The sequence below is a fragment of the Lissotriton helveticus genome, chromosome 2_1, assembly GCF_964261635.1.
Source record: "Lissotriton helveticus chromosome 2_1, aLisHel1.1, whole genome shotgun sequence".
NCBI classification, from domain to species: Eukaryota; Metazoa; Chordata; class Amphibia; order Caudata; family Salamandridae; genus Lissotriton; species Lissotriton helveticus.
The window spans coordinates 1922334690-1922354810 of record NC_136059.1 but is presented as its reverse complement, the minus strand read 5'-3'; the positions used below and the strand labels follow the sequence as shown (position 1 = coordinate 1922354810).

The 20121-nt window shown below is 43.6% G+C and overlaps 1 pseudogene; it reads left to right on the top strand.

Annotated features, from left to right (window-relative positions):
* LOC144820342 (calcium-transporting ATPase type 2C member 1-like) overlaps positions 1–8971 on the top strand; it is a 36602-nt pseudogene extending 27631 nt beyond the window's left edge.
* Positions 8972–20121: the final 11150 nt, after the last annotated feature.

Sequence of the window (20121 nt, the reverse complement as noted above, 5' to 3'; positions counted from 1 at the left end):
ACTTTGCTCCGCCGGTGTTCCCACACTGGTGCACACCTCTAGGGTCTGTGTGTTAAGTTTTGTTCCTCTAGGTTCAGCGGAAGTGTCCTTAAACTTTAACTATTTGACTTTTACGCACCATTGGTTAACATTGGTGCATGCGTGCGCTTTCCGCACATCTCCCGAATCCCGAGGGCCATTCCCGACTTCAGCATTGCTTGTCCTGACTGCTCCCAGCGATTCCCTAGGCCCTAGGCCTAACCACTGTTCGAGTGGCCTCTCTTATACCACTTGTTTAGTATATGGTTTGAGTGGCCCCCTGCCCTCATCCATAATTGTGCAACTTTGTATGTTTAAACAGTGCTTTTGATTTAACGCTTGTGCCCCTTTATTCATAAAGAATACTGGGGATTGTTTTTAGTAATAAACACATATATTTTTATAATATATACTTGTGTGGTGTCCTTTCATTTGGTATTACAGGATTGTATGTGGTAAAACAGCTCGCTTAACACGACCTCTTAAGTTAAGCCTTTAGGCTGCTTAGTCCATGCTACCACTAGGATAGCTTGTCTAATAAGGTTGACTTACAACCAGACACCATAAGGGGATTGTTTGGTCAGGTAGTAGGTGGTTCCAGAATTGGAAACATCCCCTACCAGGCCAACTTCTCACACACCTCATCACTCTGTATGAGGGTCAGCATTCTGATCCAGGTCCATTACATGATGTTCTGAACGAGTTACTACAGTACAGATGGAAAGGTCTAGGTACCGATTTAATTAGTATAATTCTAGAACAACGCCAGAAATATAGAACGTTTCTGAATCCGCATTTTGTTCACGTCTCACCCCCAGAAAGTAAACCATTCTACATAGACAGACAGCATCCGTTACGAGAAGTGCACCCAGTTAGGACGGCGGGTGGTGATCTAGAACGAGTATTTGTTTACACCCCCCTTACAAAGATGGAACTCTTAGAGATGAAAAAGTTAATTCCCTGTCACGATAAAGATCCAGCAGGGTTCCACCGAGAATTAAAAGATATGCTCCGTATGGGAGAATACACGTATCCAGATATAATTAAAATGTTAAAAGTCCTGTTGCCTGCGGGCATATATGAAAAGCTCAAGGAAAAAGAATGGGAGGTGGGAGAGAAAAAGATAGATTGGACGGCTCTAGAAGCTGAAGACAAAACACGTGTACCAGGTACCGGTCTAGGAGAAAAATGTAAAGAATTGCCTGAACTGTTAATACAAGTTTTGCCAAGATTACTAGCCACGAAAAAGGAAGACTGGGATGCAATCTCAGCCTGTAAACAGAAACCAGACGAAGACACTAGTGATTTTTATTCTAGATTCGAAAAATGTTTTATTATTAACAGTGGTTTGAAGACAAGTAGCGAGTCATACCCTCATCTTTTTGTTACTAAATTAGTCGAGAATTCAAGCCCACAAGTTAAAAATCGAGTTTTGAAAGTCGAAAGTACCTGGCAAGCTAATACTCCGTCACAAATGCTTCAGATGCTCCAGTACCATCAGAACAGAATCAGAGAAGAGCAAGATCATGAAAGGAGACGTATGAAAGACACGAAAATGAAAGTATTAGTTGCACAATCTGTTCCTCAAGACAGTCAGAAGAGGGGTACGAATCAAGCCAGTCATCCTGCAGTTCCTGTTAAAGGGACCTGCAATTATTGTAAGCAGCCAGGTCATTTTATAAACGAGTGTGCAGTTCTGAAACACAACATAGCTACTGGTAAGACTAAAGAAAGACCACGTCCGCCTAGACAAGAACAAGTCTCACAGACTTCCCAGTTACCACAGAATGCACAACAGACAGTTACAGCACCGCAGCCTATAGCTGCAACACAGCATGTTACACAACAGATGTACCAGTACGCACAGTCCGAGTATCCAGATTATCAACAGTATTCATGAAACAGCCTAGAGAGGGAGGTAGGCTTGCCTCTCATCGAGATACCTGTAGATCAAGAGGGTCCCTACGTTCACAGTCAAGTATTAGGGAAAGACAGAAAGTTTCTGATTGATACAGGGGCAAGTAGGACTACAATCAGTCATGACGAGGTTCCAGGGGCTCCGCTCTCAGGCTCTAGAAATGTTTCCCTTGGATTTTCAGGAAAGCCAATTGTTAACGAGATTTCGAAACCAGTTTCTCTAGAAGTAGGTCCATTGTCCTGAACAACTGATTTGTTACTTACAAAGTCATGTCCAGAAAATCTGTTAGGCATCAAGACATTAAAAGAATTAGGTGCAATTATATGCTGCTCCCCAGAAGGAATCCGATTGTTTTTACGTGACTTTAAAGGTCACTATGTATTACGTGATTTTGATCCAAGATTACTGAATGTCCCACAGCATCTATGGGCACAAGGTCCAACTGATGTTGGTTGTATGCACATCACACCTCATCGTGTGACTCTGAAACCAGGTGTAGTTTTGCCGCGAATCCGACAGTACAAATTGCCACCTGAGGCTGTAGCAGCCTTATCCAAAATTATTGACGACCTCATTGTTCAAGGAGTGGTTGTAGAAACTGACTCCAATGTATGTAATTCTCCTATCATTCCAGTCATGAAACGTACTGATCCAAATGCACCCCCAGTATATCGATTAGTGATTGACCTTCGAGAACTTAATAAATGTATCATTCCCCAGTACCCAGTTGTTCCAGATATTTCCTCCCTATTGACAGCCATTGATTCTGAAGCCACGTTCTTTACTGTCATAGACCTCAAGAACGCGTTTTTCAGTGTTCCCATTCATCCAGACAGTCAGTACCTTTTCGGTTTTTGTTTAAATGGAAGGAGCTATAAATTTACACGAGCTCCTCAAGGTTTCACAGAAAGTCCTAGTATTTACAGTCAAGCACTCAAGAGACAACTAGACAATATTCACATGCCAACTGACACTGCCCTGCTCCAGTATGTCGATGATCTACTGATCACAGCCCGTTCTGAGCGTGACTGCGAGCGAGCGTCACTTACAGTCCTGTATTTCCTAGCCGAGATGGGACACAAGGTGTCCCCTTCGAAGCTTCAATTCTGTGTCCAGCAAGTGGTCTACTTAGGACACTTACTGTCCAAGAGAGGTAGGCAGTTGACACCTGACCGTATCCTGTTAATAGCGAGTCTTCCTCAGCCCAAGACCCAGAAAGAGGTACGAGCTTTTATCGGCCTCACTTCTTATTGCCGACAATGGATTCCTCAGTATGCGTTTCTAGCTAAGCCACTGATACAGTTAACGACACAGGAGGCAGCCGTATCGACTGTCCTCCCTTGGACATCCGAACATACACTTGTTTTTAATGAATTAAAGAAAGCCTTATGCCAAGCACCTGTTCTAGCTACACCGAACTACAGTAAGCCTTTTACACTCTTTGTTACAGAACGTGATGGTACAGCATTATCTGTTCTCACACAAGATCAAGCAGGACAATACAAGCCCTGTGCTTATTTTTCGAGCACATTAGATCCAGTAGCCCAGGCTTTGCCTGCGTGCCTCAAGTCAGTTGCAGCCACAGCACTAGCTATCAGACAAAGTGATTCCATAGTGTTAGGACACTCCCTGACAGTACAAGTTCCACACTCCGTGGAAGTTCTTTTAAACCGAACTCAGACTCAGCACTTGACAATTGCACGTTTAACAGGTTATGAATTGACACTGTTCCAGCCACACATAGAAATCAGACGCTGCAACGTTCTGAATCCTGCTACACTGTTACCGTCAGTTACTTCAAATCCTGCCACACATGACTGTGTGGAAGTAGTTAACACTATGACAAAGCCAAGACAAGACTTGACAGACATTCCATTACCTGATCCCGACCTGACACTTTATGTGGATGGTTCATGTATGAGAACTAGTACAGGAGAACTAGTAGCCGCGTATGCAGTGACTACTGAAACCGAAGTTATAGAGACACACCGTATTGACACCCTGTCCGCTCAAGCAGCAGAGCTAGTCGCTCTGACTCAAGCCTGCATACGTGCCAAGAACCTGAAAGTAAACATATACACAGATTCACGTTATGCATTCGGAGTCGTACACAAATTTGGAGTGCTCTGGCAAGAAAGAGGTTTTATGACTTCTCATGGAACCAAGATTCAGCATGGTCTCCTCATTCAAGCTCTGTTAGATGCAATACATTTACCGACAGCTATCGCTATCATGAAGTGCAAAGCACATACGAAAGTCACTGACATTATTTCCCAAGGTAATGATCTAGCAGATCGAACAGCCAAGCTTACAGCTCAGACCCCAGACATTCCAGTTAACACGACACTGACACACACTCCAGATCAGACTACATGTATGACAGTTAAGGACCCTACACAAGATGTCATAGACATACAGTCACATGCTACTTCCGAAGAAATCAAGAAATGGTCCGAACAAGGAGGGGTCCAGACAGATCAGGGATGGTTGACGAAGGGAAAAGCCACATGGTTTCTCCCCGACTCTATGGTTCAAGTCTTTATCAATACCGCACATAGTCCTGCACATTTAGGAGAAAAAGCTATGTTAGACAGTATTCAGAACATTTGGTTCAACAAGCATTTACGAGCTGCAGCCAAGCAGAAAGTCCGTACCTGTATGATATGTTGCCAGTTCAATCCAGGTAAAAGTGTCCCGGTGGAACAAGGGGGATTCCAACCTCCTGACCACCCTTTTGAAGTCCTCCAGATGGATTATATTCAGATGGAGCGATGTCGAGGTTTCAAGTATGTCCTTGTAGTTGTATGCGCTTTGTCCAGGTGGACAGAGGCATATCCAGTTCCAGATTACACAGCCGCGACCACTGCCAAGCAGTTGGTTCGTGAATTCTTTCCTCGTTTTGGACTCCCTAGGGTCGTGTATTCAGACAACGGCCAGCCATTCTCATCTGAACTAATGAAACACGTTTCCCTTCTGTTAGGGTACCAGTGGAAGTTCCATTGTGTGCGCCATCCTGAAGCAGCCGGTCTCGTAGAGAGACATAACCAGACTCTGAAAATCCGACTTGCCAAAGTTTGTAAAGAGAAAGGTGTAGACTGGCTAGTAGCCCTGCCAGTCGCTCTATTTTATATGCGCATGGTTGCACATTCCAGATCAGGTCTGTCCCCGTACGAGGTCGTATTCGGCCGCCCCCCAAATATGTGGGGTACACCTAGACCCCGAAGTATTACAGATGTTTCCAGTAATATGCTGACAGATTACCTAGCTTCCTTGATGTCTGCCCTACACTCTTGTCGTTCACAGGTTGCCGCCGCATTTCCAGACAACACCGAGGTTAAACCGCATGAAATCGTTCCAGGAAACCTTGTACTTGTCAGGAACTTTGATCGTTCAAGTCCGCTGGAGCCTCGTTGGAAGGAGCCACGACTAGTCCTTCTGACCACCCGCATGGCCGTGAAGTTGGAAGGCCGCAAGGGGTGGGTCCACCTGTCCCACGTCAAGAAATTCCATGGATTGTCTATAAAAACATTTGTCAAGAACATTTCTAAGGACTGCCTAAAAATTGACTCTGAATCGAAAGTTCCCCTGTTAGAGGAAACTCCACAGCAGGAGTATAAAAAGAAACTCAGGTCTAGTAAAATAAGTCAGCCAGTTTAATTGTCTAAGTCCCTCTCGGGTGAAACGGTTAGACAGGTTTCTGACATGTATGAGATAGACCCCCACAGTGAGAGAGTTAGTCAAAACTCTATAAGATGTATCGTTATTCTAAGTTTCTTATTGTTTCTAAGTCTTATGGTTACCTGCACAAGTTATGCATTACATTTATGTTTTCCAATTTCTCATGTAAATAAGTATTCTAATGGTACAGTAGAGCACACATTTAGTGATCTGCCTCCTCACGAGCTATCCTATCGTCTTGCTATGCGTAATAACACGTTTATTAGAATGTTACACTATTCACACCAGACCAGCAATGCCACTAATTGTTGGGTGTGTGGTCGACTCCCCCCTTTCCAGACACCGAAGGGAGTTCTGCCACTTTTTCCTTATCCATTTTCACATAATAGTTCATGTGGAGCATGGTCCACGTTAACGTCATCCTCAACTGACATGTCCCTTCTGAATAGTACATGTTTCCCAGACAAGGAAGGTCTTTCCCATAGAACAGGGTTAGATCTAGAAAATGAAGTGTATGATTTAGGTAATCATTCTTCGAATTTCATGGTCCTGAATGTTCAGTCCGATACTACTCCAGATTTGCCTGCTATTTCAGTACTGCCAGTCAAAGGCGAATTATGTGTCAGAAAGAATGGTTCCGCACATGTAGGACATAGTGATTGTACTACTGTTGTCAAGTATAGTGACAGTGGGAAATCTATTTTCAAAGCCTCACGTCATTCATATTTTGTTTGTGGTCAGACCGCATATGTTCGTCTGCCCCTCGATTGGGATGGAACATGTTATATTGCCTTCCTACTGCCACCAGTTTTTCTAGCCCCATCTGATTATCATAGAAACACACATCTAGTACAAATTAGACATAAAAGAGAGATCGAGTCCCCAATTGTCGATCAAACTGAAACTGCTCTAGAACAATATACAGACTTCAATAGAGGTTTCTTCTTCTTTATAGGACCTATCCAGAATAGTAAGTTAATACGTAGGTTAACCAGAACCCTTGAAGCAGTAGTGAATGAGACTACTTCTGCTCTAGGTAACTTAACCGAAGAGCAATCTGCTATGAGATTTGTCGTGCTCCAAAATCGTCTCGTTCTTGACGTCATACTGGCCGATAGAGGAGGAGCATGTAGAGTCATCGGATCTAGTTGCTGCATTTTCATTCCTAATAACGCGCCGTCTGTTTATTCAGCTATAACCAGACTTCATAAAATTGCCCATCAGTAACACCAGAATCCAGGCACCTGGACATGGTCCGGTTGGCTCTGGAGTATTATATCTGCCTGGGGATGGAAAGTATTGTCATTTCTAGGTATAGCAGTAATGATCATTTTCAGTTGCTGCCTCTGTTTACAATGTGGCCCTGCGATTTGCGGCATTTGTGCTACATCCTGTATTCCAAGTCCTAGTCCTAAGTCCCGTTCCAAGACAATTCGAGACGAGCACATGATACTGTATGAAATGATAGATGGTATCATGAATATTGATGTTTCCTGATGGAAACGTAGTGACAAGGAGGGAATGTGGAAAAGTAAATTTTGCCATGTTCTATGTCCCTACGTGTTCCCCCATCTTATGTTATATGTGCATGATCGATATGCATATGTATTCCCTTATGATCAATTAAAGACGCAATTCCAGTTGTGTCCAACTCTAGTATGCCAGTTTCCAGTTCTCGTGAAAGCTACGAGTATTAGGCCCATGTAAACCTATGTTGCCACGTTTCACAGTGTGCACGTTAATTCATTGAAAAGTCCCCGTTTCTAGGCCTCAAAAGGGCCCGGACACCAGATTCAGCTCCTGTCTCCTGAACCCTCTCCGAGGAGCGATACAGCCCCCACCTGTATCCCTGACCCTTCACTTACTTCCTGCCTCACAGTGCCCGGCTCGGCCTGGCTCTGCCTCCCAGTCTGCCTAGAGTATGTTATGCTTCTAGTTATCAGTCCAACTCTCCTTCTCTGCATTCCTAAACTACTGAATCGCATCAATAGTTTCAGTCATAGTCTAGTCTTTATGTCTCCATGTAAGAGAAATACTGTATTAATGTTCATAGAATATTCCTCGCCACGCACTACATGTAGAATAATGCATGCACCAGTCTTAGAGTCGAGTAGCCTTTACCCTGATGACTTTTGGATTCTATCAACATGTTCTCTAAACATCAGATACCAGATAGGTTTTAGGTACATGTCGCTCTGACTCCGCAGACTTTAGTCTCCTCTTCTAGTGCAGAAGTCATAGCCCCCAGTTCTCCCTGGTAACACGTCATTGCCAGCTTGCGCGCACCACTAGGTTAGAGGTCCCAGCTCCCCAGGTAGCCCCCTCCATGTTTCCGCCCCATTTGTGACACATTCTGTTACGTTTGCATCACATGTCTATGTACACGCCTCCTGTTACACCCACTTACTGCCTTATCTTTCGCGACTGCTACGAACCACGCCCACTGCTACGCCTACTGTATTGACTGTAATGCAATTGTTTTAGTATATATATGTTATGCACTGTTATTAAAGCTAGCGTCCATTATTCCCATTCCTGCCCCCGGCAGCTGCCATCCTATTCCCGTGCAGGTTGTCCTGTTCCTGTCCTTTATGCTTTATTAAAACCTGCAAACTCCAGCTACCTCGAATCTTGACTCTTATTTATTGAGCTACCCGTTTATTGATTATTCTGAAAAAATAGAATCGGTATTTAATTATTTATTTACCACAAGGTCGTGAGGGAAGGTTTGTGTTTTTTGTGATTATTTTTTCCCCTCTTCTCCCCGACCAGTAAAGTATTATGAGAGGGGGTCCCATATTTATGTAGACAGAATTTGCCACTGACACATTAACAACGGTAACGGTACCATCAAGAGAAGACATACATGCGTTCTTCGGACTCAGGGTGCTAGCTTTAGCTTCTGGACCTGAACTAGGGCAGCTGACCTTACTAGGCCTTGTGGGGAAGATTGATCCTCCACGGATTGGTGAGAAAGAAGCCACCAACCTGCTCATTGGCTCTGGGGTTACCATCAAATTGAGACAGCAGTAGCTATTGCAAGCCGCCTGGGCTTGTACACCAAAGGCTCACAGTCCTTTTCCGTTGGTTGAAGAACTTGATGTCTTGAACACACAGCAGCTGTCACATATTGTACCAAAGGTCTCAGTGTTTTACAGAGCCAGCCCTAGACATAAACTGAAAATTGATAAGTCTCTGCAAAACAACGGTGCTGTGGTGGCCATGACTGGAAATGGGGTAAATGATGCTGTGGCGTTGAAATCTGCAGATATTGGAATTGCAATAGGACGCACTGGAACAAACATCTGTAAAGAAGCCGCTAATATGATCCTAGTTGAGGATGATAACCAGTGTTAGCTAAGTTGGTACATTGGCCCCTGCTGTTATTTAAACTCACTGCTGCTCACTTTAAAGGCTGAGTAATTATTTTATTCGTTGCCTCGGTTACATGGGTGTAAAGCACATGTTTTCTAGATTCAGCTAGGGTATAATTTGTCACAGCCACACGGCTGCGTAGCATACGGTAATTATATGGAAGACACCTCAATAGTGCGCATTTCGTTTTTTCAATCAGTAATCATATGTAGCCATTTATAAATCTGCAGCCATCATCTGAAATATTCCTACTTCCATTTAGTGCCCTCTACACGTTGCTTCCTGTGAAAATTCTGTAGCCATCTAGCATTTAATACAAGATTCTTTCTTTATGTATTACAAAAGGTATAACTGAGGGCTGCAATGATGCCAGCAGGTTGGGGGCAGAGAGGCAGGGGGTTGGAAGGTTATCATGGTGGAAATGGAGCACATGGTGGGCCTTGGGAGGCATATTATATGGTGAATAGCATAATAAAGGGCCTCAAAAATGCACCAAGATGTCTAAATTTGTGCCGCTAAATTTCCATATTTGTGCCACACAATTTGCTAATCCATGCCGCCATATCCTGGGGGTCTAAATAATGTGGGGGGTGCAGTTGAAGGCGGTGAGGTGGCTCATCCAGAGGTCTAACTTAGGTTGGGATTCGGAGGAGAATTGAGAAGGAATTTAGTTTTGGAGGTGTTGAGTAGAAGGTGGTTCTCAGTTAAACAGTTTTGAGTAGTCAATATGGTAGAGTTGAGTGAAATGATGTTATCCAGGGAGGAGATTTTCAGATAAAGTTGGGTGTCATCCGCATACATATGGAAGAGAATGCCCATTGAATTTAGTACTTTGGCTAATGGATCCAAGAACAAGTTGAATAGTATGTGAAGATAGGGCGGACCCTCGGGGGACCCCCATGGATACTGGTGATGGCTGGGAGAGAGAGTGGTTTGGCTTCAATCTTTGTGAACTGTGATGGAGGAAGGATGAGAACCATTGCAACACCGGACCAGACAGGCCCATCCTGTGCTCCAGAATGAATAGGAGGTTGCTGTGATTAACAGTGTCAAACACAGAGGAAAAGTCAAGGAGAATAAGGAGGCATGAATCATTTTGGTCAAGCATTTTTAAAATGTCATCCATAACGTGAGTGAGAGCCGATTCGGTACTGTGCCCACTGTGAAAGCCAGATTGATGTTGGTCCAGTATATGGAAATTTTCAATGTGAACACAGAGTTGCGATTGGACGCAATTTTCTAGGAGTTTGGCTAGTGTGGGGATGTTGGAGATAGGGCGGAAGTTGTTGAGTGTTAGCCTATACTTGGGGTAGTAGGAAGGAGGGTGCATCTAAGGATCTACCACCACTGAAGCTGGTCCATTGTGAAAGCCTCTGAATTTCTAGCAGTGTTGGCCTCCCATGCAACCCTCCGTGTGGTTGGATCCTTCTGTGTCAGAGTTGCCACCTTTCCACTCCCAGCGTTTGTCTTGTTCCCCAGCTTCTTGGCCAATCTTTCCTTTGCTTGATGGGGAAGATGCTTAAATGAGAAAGAAAACAAAATTAATTTAGTACAGCACTGTGGTTTTGTGCTATTTGTTTGTACATTTCAAAATCGTTAGCAGATGTTGATGATGGGTTACTCTGGCACAAATATGGTGGTGATTCTGTCCGTCATAGTGCAAGAGTATTTTTTGCCATGCCTCTTGTATAATGTTTTTATTAACACAAACTTTTTTTGCATTTTTTAATACATACATGTGCCACTGCACAGCGATAGTAAGAAATGCAGAAGTACCAATCTTCAAGACAAGAATCCAAAAAATAAAGAGGCGTGGTAAGCACAATACCAATAGTTAGCATGATGCGGAAAACTAGTTTGCTATAAACATGGTCAAGAGAAATAAAATCAGAAGAAACTGTAAATATATGCATTCACCCCCACTGCTCCACTCCCCTAAATTCTGCATCATCAAGGTAGGCAAATGTCCACATATATTGAGCAATGGCTGGATTCATCCGTATGGGAACATGATAGAATAGACCATGTTATCCATCAGGCTTGGGCTTCAGTTACTGAAAAGGCACACCTAATATGCAAGCCATAAGGCGTACATCCAAATCGTTACAGGGCAGCACAGGGATTTCTCAATCTAGGCCAAAGCAGTGGTATAAGACAATACAATGCAGAAAATACAACTGACAAAGCCCACATCATACAAGTTCAGCCGCCAGTAAGCTCCTGAACCTTAAAGTATTCAAGTAATGTATCCCATTCCAGGGCTATGGACTGCTTCCGCTAACCTTGGTACTCCTCCCTACACAAGGCATCACTTTCGGCCTCTCCCCACTGCAGGACTTCCTCCTGTCCGTGGGAGACAAGGGGCACCACTGGGGACTTCCAGCATCTTGAGAGGAGGTGCTTTGCCAACCGAAGCACTAAATCGGCAAAACACACTTTCACCTTGGAACTCTTGTGTCTAGGGTCTAATCTAGGCCTGGACGAAGTACTACCCTACGCTTGCAAAGTTTTCGAAGTTTGCGCAACTTCGCATGACGCAAACTGCACGTAGCACAGTGCGTACACGTGTAGCGTAGCGTAGTGCAGCGGTCATTTTTTGCCTGCTAGCGGTCCTCAACAACAAGTTGGCGACCGCGAGCAAGAAAAATGACATCCTGGCGAGACTTTTTCCTCATTCGCAATCAGCAACATCAAGTTGCCGATCGTGAGCGTGGAAAATAAACCTCCCTGCGAGATTCTCAACACGGGGAGGTCTGGTTTTTCATTGCGAGAGTACGCGTTGAGAAAGCTGGCGCTCGAGTAAAAATCTCCTCGAGCGGCAGAAAACTACACGGTGCAAGATGCCATTTTCAATGATTGCACAGTGCCGGATGCTTGTCCGCACTGTGCAATCATTGAAAACGGCATCTTGCACAGTGCGAACATGCTACTACGCAGTTCGCGTAGTGCTATGCGTAGCTCGCGTAGTGCGAAGTGCACTTTGCGTAGCTTCGCAAAGCGCTACATCGCAAACTACGCCCAGCCCTAGTCTAATCCCAAAATGAATTATTCCACTGTGTGTCAGTGGTCCAACTCAGTTCATTCTGACAAAGGAAGCTGGATAGTTGTCCAATAAGATGCCCATAAAGGACAGGCCCATAACATAAGTAGAAGATCCGCATGCCATGTATGGCAAAGGGGGCAGGCAGAAGACACAGTGAGGAATATAGAGTGTGAGGTAGACCCTACATAAATTATAAAACTGTATAAACTTATAGAAAGAGTTTGGAGAGATTTTACTGGTGTGTTCAGTAAGGAAGGCCCACTATTTATAATAGAGACCCCATGCACGGTCCTTCTCTAACTTGGTCAGCAGGTGAGCCAATGAAATTAAAAATATGTGCACTCAGACTGCAGTATAACAAGCTAATTAAGTGCTTGCCATGACCCATAACATGCATTGCCTGTATGAATTTGTGTGTAGCAGCTTCAGAACCACACAGAAACCCAATGCCGCCAGACGTAACAAATAATGCTAGCTTGTGATAAAAAAAAGTGTCTCCGGCACACCATGAGTGTCAGCAAAACCACTCTGAGTCATGAAGGTGCCATTTCTGAAGAGCACACCCATCGTTGTTACTCCTCCCAGCTCCCAGGGTCATAGATTCCTCGCCTTCAGGGCCCTCGAAGACTTGGGGAGACCTTGCATAGGAATCTTTGGCACATAAGGAACACATGGGGCAGTATATCACACGGCCATCCTCTAGTACACAAGAGCTATGTCTAATCAAAAAAAGGACAAGATGAGGGCGGACAGGAAGCCGGACAAGGCAAACTATGTAGTTTACCTTTGGTAAGCACAGTGTTCCAATAGTCAATCTCAGTCAGATTATGTCCTGCCAGTCAATATGATCTTTAGACTGGCCCTATGAGGCCTGCCTTTCCTTAGACCTAGAACATGCTTTTGACTCATTAAACTGGGAATGCATGTTCTGAGCTCTCTGCAAGTTTGGCTTCGCTGAATTCGATTGCTCTATTCATGCCTCACCACCAAGGTCTGGATGGGCCGTAACATTTCAGAGTTTACAATATTTCAAAAGACAGTGGTCCCAAACTTCAATATCAATTTAAAAACGGAGATACAAGTAGACCAAAATTGGAATCTTTGTTCAATGTCCAGCCGGACATATTTTAATAATAAATATAAACAAATATAGCAAAATATCTTACAATTTCCAAGTGGGACATAAGCCTGTGTCCAACTGCTCATGTACACAACCACAACACACAAACAAATACAAGGCAAAGCAAATGTCTGTCAATTGAGCCACAAATGTATAGAGCAGACAATTAATTGAGTACACTTTCTGTGATTTCAAAAATAGAGAAATATACAAATCATCAGGTGTAAAAAGTGTTGACGACGTTTCGGTCCTTATTTAATACAGGACCATCATCAGGACATATCAGTGCATGCCTTTACTCTGGTTGTATTGCACTCTCCTAACATTATTTGAGGGAGGCTGGCTAGCTCTCATCTAGATCTAATGTGGACTTCTAAATTTTTAATTAGATTGCTGGGCAGTATCAGTAGCCATAGTGTCGCGCTCCAATAGATTAAGGAAGCAGCTCCAAAGGTGGGGAGTCTTTTTCGTCTTTATACGTTTAAATGGCGGAGAGACAATCATTCAATGTACCTTCCACCCGCGTATATACTTAGTTGCTATCCGGTCATAAATCGAAAAATGAAGTCGGGAGCTCCCGTAATAGGGGGTCTGATGAAGCCGGCAGGACCTGAGTATTATCTTGCCGGCTTCATCAGACCCCCTATTACGGGAGCTCCCGACTTCATTTTTCGATTTATGACCAGATAGCAACTAAGTATATACGCGGGTGGAAGGTACATTGAATGATTGTCTCTCCGCCATTTAAACGTATAAAGACAAAAAAGACTCCCCACCTTTGGAGCTGCTTCCTTAATCTATTGGAGCGCGACACTATGGCTACTGATACTGCCCAGCAATCTAATTAAAAATTTAGAAGTCCACATTAGATGTAGATGAGAGCTAGCCAGCCTCCCTCAAATAATGTTAGGAGAGTGCAATACAACCAGAGTAAAGGCATGCACTGATATGTCCTGATGATGGTCCTGTATTAAATAAGGACCGAAACGTCGTCGACACTTTTTACACCTGATGATTTGTATATTTCTCTATTTTTGAAATCACAGAAAGTGTACTCAATTAATTGTCTGCTCTATACATTTGTGGCTCAATTGACAGACATTTGCTTTGCCTTGTATTTGTTTGTGTGTTTTTGGTTGTGTATATGTGGCAGTTGGACACAGGCTTGTGTCCCACTTGGAAATTGTAAGATATTTTGCTATATTTGTTTATATTTATTATTAAAATATGTCCGGCTGGACATTGAACAAAGATTCCAATTTTGGTCTACTTGTATCTCCGTTTTTAAATTGATATTGAAGTTTGGGACCACTGTCTTTTGAAATATTGTATACTCCCAAGGTCCCAAGCCTATCGCTACTTTGGGTTCCCCTTGTTATATATAGTAGTAACATTTCAGAGGCCTACCCAGTGGCCAGAGGCACCAGACAATATACCCCCTGAACTCTTTGCTCCTTGTTTGGCCCTGGAGCCACTAGCTGCTCTCCTAAACACTCGCTGACAAGATTGAGACCTACTCGTGGAACCCAGCGTCATGCCATTTTGCTGCACATGGATGATATGATCCTTTATCTCCTCGATATCTACGGGCACCTGATCTCACTTACCTCTATGCTGAACAGCTTTGAAGAGATCTCTGGCTTCCAAATTAATTATAATAAATTCATTGTCTTTCTATTCAGAGACCAACTCCCCTAGAGTTGCGTGCAGCTGGGAAACGAGGTTCTGACATGGGCCCTACAGACGTTCAAATACCTGGGGTACAGATCTACCACAAGGAGGAGGACAGCTGGGATTAATACTGTCGGTAACCTCTTCAGCAATGGGTCACTAATGTCCTTTTGAGACCTCCAGGACCTCTGTAACCTCGCTAGCGGAGCCTTCTTGACCAAGGTGGCACTATACCAACACTGGGAGATCCGATGGCCAGAACCAGTCCAAGACTCTCGCTAGCGGACCCGCTATTACACACCTTAAATTCGGATGGACATGGCAGACATCTGGTGACATGGCTATATCAGGCCTTTGCAATAGACCCATTGAGTGCTTTTACCAAATTGTTATCTGTGGGACGATTCACTGAGACAAGCAGTATGTGATTCAGAACGGCTTAAAGTTCTAGAAATACCCATGTAAGAAACCTCAGCATTCCTGCTTTAAATATGTTCAATTTGGTGTCCTACACAGAGCCTTCTTGACCCCTCCCCGCCCCTCAGTGCTTGCACCGAATTTACCCTCTGATCCCGGATGAAGGCCCCAGTTGTAAGACAAGCTCAGCAGATGCTGTACACGTGTTCTGGACCTGTAGAGTAGTGGGGAATGACTGAGGAATGGTATTGTGGGATTTAACCAGGGCAATAGGAAGGGACCAACTAGGCACAGCACAACACCTCGTTGGTTTATTCCCACACCCCAAAACCAATAAAAGCAATGACTTGCTTTATGGACCTCACCCTACTCCTAGCAAAATGGGCTATGGCAAGGAAGTGGAAATCGCCACAACCCCCATCTTTATTGCAATGACGGATGGAGTTAACCAGGTGGGTGAAAGTGGAGAGGGCAGCTCCTCACTGGGTAGAGAGGCAAAATATATGGCAATACCCCCTGGCCTCATCCTTGGATGTGATCTTCCAAGATTTCACAACCAACCCTGGCTTGATACCATACCAACCTACATGGTGCCTGCCACAACAAACAATCACCCAATGTGGTCTACGTAGGCACACAAAACTGCAATCGCTCTCCCCGCCATTCCAACATGAAACTGGGCCATGCATACCCATCACACAACTAAGACCCAGCCCCAATGATTAAATGAATACCCCTTTTAACAATGGTGAGTCTCAGGGGGGAGGGAACTTAGAAACTGTTTTCTTTTTGTACTTTGACTTTTTTACTATACTCAAATAGAGAAAAGAAAAGCTAGGAAAGAATGGATATATGCTTGATGTGCACAAATGTATGTCCATACATTTGCAACAATGCCTTGAGAGAATGTCAATAAAAATATATTTAAAAAAAGTTCAGCTGATCTGGAGGAAACATTTTCCAAAGTTTCCAAAAGTTTGCATACTTTCTTCAGGTGCCAAACAGCCACAGGAGTACCCGTCTAAACCCGTAAGGATCTCAGGGGAAGCAATTAGAGACTCCCAGGGTGTAATGAAAGGCTAACCGCGGGGTCCAGTGCTGGTTCAGTTGCCACTGGTCATCTGGATACTTCTAGGCGTGGCCTTTTTCAGCTTGTTGTGTCACTGTAATCACACAGGTGGTCAGCCAACTGACCATTGAAGTCCATGACTTTGTCCTTGGAACAAGAGGGAGGTGGTCCAGTCCTTATGGGCTCCTCTCAGGTCACAGACAGCAGGTCCGGTCCTCTTCTGTTCTTCCGCAGGTTTAGAAAGTGTACGGTCCAGACGCCTTGGAGGGGCACACCAACTAGTGGGTGGGGGTGACTTTTGGGCACTCCCTAACAATGTGGCAACAACTCCTGGGGGCAACCCTACCTACTTTATTAGTAGTTCATGTTTGGTTTACTGTAAAGATGGCTAAAATGCCATTTGCCAGAGCATTTTCAAGATTGCAAATGTCTTCAATCATACTAAACTTGGGCTCTGAAGATTGTGGGTGTGTAGGGGAGTGCACTATGGTAATCACCAGTGTCCTCCCACATCTAACACTGAAATCCAGTTTGAAGCAGGCATTGTACTCACAACACACCCAGAGACAGAAGTCAGATAGAACAAAAGCAGGGTTCTTCAGCAACCAGATGGGGAACACATAAGAATTGTCTTGCTATCCTGTTCTCTCCCTTTCAAGTATACTAAAGTGTTATATGTGGCTCAACAAATGTGTCAGGAATTATTTGAATTTTGGGTGTTAACCAAATGACTACCCCACTCACCCTGCATATTCTTATTCTATTGAGTTCAGAGGAGGCATCTCTGCCCATGCAGATCAGCCTATTATGTGCTCCTGGGAGGCATTTCACACCTCTTTCACACCCTTTTCCGAGCTAAGCACAGGCTGTTAGTTGCTGGAGAGTTAATGCAAATTAACATCGAGGAACTTCTTGCAGGGAAAACATAACTTTTTAAAGTTAATTTTCCTTACCATTTATTAAAATCTGACATCACTATTGAATTGGATGTTTAATAACTTTATTAAGAATGTTTTTTTATTTTCTTTGGCTGGTCTCATTCCCAATATACAATATTATTATTTTAATGTGTATTCTGATTTTCCACATTGGAAAACTAGGCCTGCCAGAGTGAAAATTGCTTTTAGGGCCTTGTCACTGTCGGGTCTGTCTACTTGTCGCACTTTTAAATACTATGCACCGTGCCTTGTGAGTGACAAGGCTTACATAGTGGGTGATTTAATAATAATTAAAAGGCAGTTTCTTTACTTATGTTGCAGATACCTAAGGCAAGTTATTTTGTCCACTGCAGGCATGGATTTAACCTCTGTGTCCCTGGCTTGCAGCTTGCTTGTTTTTTTGTGAATACACATATTATGGTGCTAGGTCTGCTCCTTTATCCATCTTGGTTCTAGTTCCAGCACTGCTCATTATTTATTATTGTGACATTTTTTAATATATTTAAAGCATTATGAAGTTGAATTTCTTTATTCGATTTCCTGTCTCTGTCAACATTACTCCTTTGTGCATGATAGGTTGCTTCTATGTTTCTTTTAAGTACAATTTTTATAAGTAAAAAAAAAAGAAAGTGCTTTAACTGTCAAAAAAGGGTTATTTTGACTGGCCATACTATAAGGTTTACACTGCAGCAGGCAGTCTACAAGTTGCCCTGTACCCAAGTTTTCATTGCCACTGTAGTTGATAGCACAGTAGGTGCTGCAGCCCACAAGTGGCATTGAGCCCCGAGGCCCTGGGTGCACTTTCTACAGCATATATAAAGAAAGTACAGGCAAGGTAAATGTGCCAGTCAGGAATGAGCTAATTTAACCATGTTTAAAGGGGGAGCGTAGACGCCTTCTAATTGGCAGAGAAAGGTGCACAGATTTCGAAAGGCAAAGCAGATAAGGCATAAAAACCATGGTGGTCATCAGGCAAAAGATGGTAATTTCCTACAACATTCGATCAATGGACAATGTCATTTTGCACTTCAAAATCTAAACCGGAGCAAATCTTTGAACTTTGCAACAGGTGAACTTAGAATCTTGGAACATTGCAAGAACATTGTAAAGTTGTTGAAAGAAACAGTAAACAGCTCTGAATGAAGGGGTTGTAGCTTTGAGAAAGAAGTGAATTTTGATTCCTATTAATTTGTTAGCAGAAATAAACTTCAAATAAGGTAAACAATAAGTATTGTCTTGGTGTGACATAGTGGGATGATAGTGAGGAAGGTAATAAATATGGTGGACATTCTGAAAACCATGGCCAGTCTCCTTTAAATCCCTTCCACTAGGCTTTGGTTTATGTTAGTCGCTGAATGTGTCATCCATATCCATGGCCTGCTGGAAGGGACACACGAGTCTTGGGAGCATACAACATCTTGCTTCAACTAGAATTACATGTACCTATGTCATGAAGTAGTTGAGCTTTTGAGTGTCTAGAGGAGTTTTGAAGCATCTCTTCAAAGTTTTTCCAAGCCTTTATTCCATTTGTAGCACTGTGTCAGTACTGTTCTGCTGCTTCTTTAAAAAGTCCATGCACTTATTTCTCTCTTTCTTGGAAAGAAACAACTAGAGGGAAGATTGAAGGAACACTTCACATGATTTTGCTAAAGCTGGATCCTACAAAGCTAGAAGTGTCAAACAAAGCCTGTCCATCTGATGGATTCTGTCCCCTACTACTCCTTGACCTTCCCTGCTCCATGTTGTACAGCTGTGTTCTGTAGACTGGTCTAGGGAGCTGCATCAGTTCTTGAGTTGCCAGTGAAAGTGTTTCGCAATAGGTGTGTCTTTTGGTGAGTCAAGATAATGAGGCTTTGCTTGTGGGGGAGAAACAGAACAGTTAGACTTTTTGGGGTCATTGGCACAGAACTCCAGGGACAGTGTTTGTTTTTCAGATGTGTGGAGTGCCAAAATAGAAGTTATGGGCTTTATTTTGAAAGGTGGTGGAATCACATGACAGGGAGCACAGGTTTTATTTTAATATGAGTTGTGACAGGATTCTAGGCATGGGGTATTGGTTTTGGGCACGAGGCCAGATCTAGAGGCCTGCTTTTTGAGTGAGGGGGAGGTGTTTTCTAAAGTATAATGCTTTCATTTTGAGGTGTGTTTGGTTGAAATCCAGGAAAAGGATTTTATTTTGGGGGTGGGATAGCAGAATACAAGGTTTTATCATACAACCAAGTCCCAGGCACTCACAGATAGGAGTAATTAGAACAATTCACTACATCTAAGTCCATGATAAAAGTCCATTAAAGAAGATCGCAGAGGAGCTGTCTCTAATTTCTTTTAATTTCCTTTAGGTTGACAATCATTCAGCATAGAGCAACCAGCCGACACGCGTTTCGTCAGGGTTAGATGGACCCCTGACTCTTCAGTGCTGTGCTGGTGTGAGCAAGGTGGTGTAATCGAGATGCCGATGATAATTCCAACCCGGCACGTCTGTAATGCTGGGTTTATATGGCAACGCCAAGTCTGTGGTGATATGTATCTGGATCCACGGGTGCGGGATACGTAAGTGTCACGGTAACGCACACATAAGCGTATTCAAAGTGTAAGGTTTGGGTAAAAAGTGAACCGGAATCCCCAGCAATCACGTCCGATCCACGTGAGCGAGGGAAGTATTATAACGCCGACATGGATATGTGTCTACATATGTGGATAAATACGAGGAACATCCTCCGTGGCTCGCCTCCAGAAAATAGTATTGGGGTCTCCCCTACCTGGCTAGCACCACACCCACTCATAATGTAATTTACAACCTTATTCACACACACACAAATATAGCTGAGCGCCACAACTTCCTATTTACTGAAAACCTTCTCTTGTGACTACAGA